Source organism: Hippocampus guttulatus, chromosome 4 (genome assembly GCF_054856545.1).
Source record: "Hippocampus guttulatus isolate MCC_2025c chromosome 4, RoL_Hgut_1.0, whole genome shotgun sequence".
Lineage (NCBI taxonomy): Eukaryota > Metazoa > Chordata > Actinopteri > Syngnathiformes > Syngnathidae > Hippocampus > Hippocampus guttulatus.
In genome coordinates, this window is record NC_141264.1 from 3,819,166 (window position 1) to 3,823,009 (window position 3,844).

The 3,844-nt window shown below is 44.2% G+C and overlaps 1 long non-coding RNA gene across 1 annotated transcript; it reads right to left on the reverse strand.

Moving 5' to 3' along the window:
* Nucleotides 1-2,304: 2,304 nt before the first annotated feature.
* On the reverse strand, nt 2,305-3,057 carry LOC147205678 (uncharacterized). Its single transcript, XR_015100595.1, has 3 exons — nt 2,925-3,057; nt 2,758-2,853; nt 2,305-2,682 (listed from the first exon to the last, which is right to left on the reverse strand). It is a non-coding gene; the product is annotated as an uncharacterized LOC147205678 (long non-coding RNA).
* Between the last annotated feature and the right edge of the window lie 787 nt (nt 3,058-3,844).

The window sequence follows — 3,844 nt, forward strand, 5'->3', positions numbered from 1 at the left end:
CAGAAACTACTCTATCTACGCACCCACCCTCATTCTCTCCCCTACAGATCCACAAACAGGACGTGAGACGGCTCTTCAAGCAGCAGAAGATCAAGAAAGCTGTGGGGCCCAACAAAGTGTCCCCCTCCTGCCTGAAAGTTTGCACTGACCAGCTCGCTCCGGTCTTCACACAAATCTTCAACAGATCCCTGGAGCTGTGTGAGGTCCCATCCTGCTTCAAGCACAGGGACCTATGCAAGGATCCTGTTTGTGGATTTCAGCTCTGCGTTCAACACCATCATCCCGGAACTCCTCACCCCCAAACTTGTCCAGCTCGGTGTGTCCTCTACGATCTGCCAGTGGATCCTCAGCTTTCTGTCGGGATGGACACAACAGGTGAGACTGGGAAGAAACAACATCATCAACACGCACCACTAGCACTGGAGCCCCACAGGGATGCGTCCTCTCTCCACTGCTCTTCTCCCTCTACACAAACGATTGCACCTCAACAAGCCCAGCTGTCAAACTCATAAAGTTTGCAGATGAGCCCACGGTCATTGGTCTCATCAAAGACGGCGACGAGTCTGCGTACCGACAACAAGTGGAGCAGCTGGAGCTCTGGTGCAGCCGACACAACCTAGGGCTGAACACGCTCAAGACTGTAGAGATGATCGTGGACTTCACCACAGCTGCCCCTCACACTATCTAACTATCCTATGTCAACCGTCGAGACCTTCAAGTTCCTGGGAATCACAGTCTCCCAGGACATGAAGTGGGAGGTCAACACCAACTCCATCCTGAAAAGGGCCCAGCAGAGGATGTACTTCCTGAGGCTGCTGAGGAAGCATGGCCTGCCACAGGAGGTGCTACGTCAGTTCTACACGGCAGTCATTGAATCAATACTGTGTTCTTCCATCACGGTTTGGTTTGGGGTCACCACAAAAAAGGACAAAATCCGACTGCAACAGACAGTTAGGACGGCGGAAAAAAATCATTGGCACCGCCCTACCCACTCTTGAGGAATTGCACACTGCAAGAATCAAAACAAGGGCACAGAAAACCCTACTGGATCCACCGCACCCTGCCCACCACCTTTTCCAGCTACTCCCCTCAGGCAGGCGCTACCGATCCATGAGCACCAAATCCAGCAGACACTTAAACAGCTTCTTCCCTCTAGCCATTAAATACCAAAACAGTCACTGACGTATACTCCACCGCTCCAGACACTTCAAAGCGCTCAAGGACATCTGCACAATTGCACACTTCTTGTCCGACAAATACTGCTACTGGTCACTTTAAAATGGTTCAATGATTTTCTTCACCAACTGTCCAACTGTTATCGTATTGTATTCTCCCACTGATCACTTTGGCTCTGCTTGATAATTTGCACATTGTCTCACAGTTGTCAGTGGGTGGTACCACCGCACTACGGTTCACTTCCATTACAAAATGTCCTTCCATACTTAATTTTTCATACTTATTTGTCATGTCCTTGTTTATGATGATACTAATGCAGCGTGTTATGCCGAAGACAAATTCCTTGTGTATTCTACATACTTGGCCCATAAAGATGATTCTGATTCTGATTCTGATTCTGAAGCTTGGAGAAGCGTTTATTCAGCTTGTTTATAGCCTTTAAAAGATAGGTGTTAAACTCAGGTCCTGGAGGGCCGCTGTCCTGCATGTTTTCCAAGTCTCCCTGTTGCAACACACCTGATTCAAATGAACAGGTTCAATAGCAGGCTTCTGCAGCGCTTGCTGATTATCTAATCATTTGAATCAAGTGTGTTGCAAAAGGGTGATTTGGAAAACATGCAGGACAGCGGCCCTCCAGGACCGGAGTTTGACACCTGTGCTTTAAAACATCAGGATTGGAAACAATATCTTCTTTTTTAGTATCTGAAACTGTCATTTTCAATCCAACCTTTTTTTTTGCCTCTCTTTTGGCCATTCCGTGAGCACAACTGCTGTCAGGAACACAAGCTAACAAAGCGCAACTTCACAGATGCAATGTGAAAATACTTCTGTGCCGTCTTCCTTGAAATACCGTCCCCACAAACAATACACAAATGATAAGTACAGTAAATATTCTCTAGTACGGACTCGTGTTTGCGCTGTCCAATTTGTCCTGATAACAGAAATTCCTCATTTGGGAAATGAGCATGAACCTGCAAGTATGTTGACAAAATGCACGTGTAACAACACAATCAATAAAATACAAAAATATACTGTCCAAAAACAGTTTATATAACAAAAACTGCAATACAGGTGTATCCCAAAAAAAAATCACAACAGTAAAATACATACAGTATTTGAATGTTTATTTTTTTCTGTCTTGGGAAAAAAATGTGTATTTTGGACTGTTTTGTTGGATGCATTCTTCGGTTTATGACAATGTTTGCCTGCGTGTCATACAGTTTTCTTGCTAGTTGCAAGTAACTGTCCCGTTGATCACTGATGTCTGGTAATTCTTGTGCATACTGAAGGATTTTTGTTGCCATTTGCACTGCTTCCTTGCTGGATGGTGGCTTGTCATCAGGAGTTGAATCGATGCCTTGTTTTTTAAAGTTTCGTCAATTTGCGTCTTTCCGACTCCAAGTGTCTGCTGGATCTTTTTAACTTTGTGTCCAGCCTGCTCAAACGGATGCATTTCACTCGCTCCGCTCCAGTCGTTACAGTTCTTCTACGTTTCGATGCGATGATCTACACGACGTAAGTGAATAAAGTTAAAATCTTTCGCAATTACAGTAAAACGCACGCCAATAAAAAGTTGCTTACATGTCTTCGTTTCGAATCTGATGAATGAAAACGGCGAAGCGAACACGTTTCTTCGGTCATGTCGAGTGGGTGCTGCTTTTAAGCTAGTGCCGCGTTCTCCAGGACGTAAGTGAATAAAGTTAAAATCATTCACAATTACAGTAAAACGCACGGCAATAAAAACTCACTTGCACGTCGTCGTTTAGAATCTGATGATCGAAAAACGCGAAGTGAAAACTTGTTTCAGCGTTGTCTTTTCCGTCGCATCGGGTGGGCGTTGCGTGTATTTAAGCTCCCGCGGCATTACACCTCCATCCGGGTTACGGGTAGTGGAATTTCCGGTTACGCAACTTCCGGTAACATGTAATATCGTAGTCAAAATGTTAATGCATAGATTTTTATTCCGGGTGAAGGATATTCCTTTCCGTAGAATTCCGGGATGGGAATATTTACTGTATCTTGTTTCAGCTTTCAAATAACATTGCTTAAATACATTTGTTTTTATTCATTTTAAAGGGTATTATTCTCCGGTACAAAAAATGTGGAATAAAATAACACAGTAAACCATTAATAAATGGACCAATCAAGAATAATAAACACGCCTGACAATGTAAGCATAATAATTTTTCAGTTATGATCTTACATATGGCGTTAGCATCATTGCTAATTGCAAATTTAGCTTCATCCGGTGGCTGCCGGCTCGTTATTCGTGACGAAACGGCTATGTTTATGTGGGCAAACTCCTCTCGGATTTTCAAGCTTTCCACTTGATCACTTGGGTGTTGCTTGTTCAAAGGATTGAACGGGTTTCTTGTATTGCCTTGATTTTAACGGCAAACCATCCACAACAGCTTCCTCCTCCACTACGTCGCTCTGGAGATACCGCTCCGGGAGGAGCTTCTCTTGTCAAAATAACGTCATTTTCGGAAGTCATGGCTGCCCATCAACTGCGCGTTTAGCCTTCCGGTTGGTCAATTTGGAACGTATTACTTTTTGTTTCCAGCTTCTTCTTTCATTGATTGTCAGATTCTGTTTATTTCAACTTGTACGCCAATGTTAGAAGTGGGGACTCCAATTACCTAGACTCGAAGACGTTTCCGCCACGTCT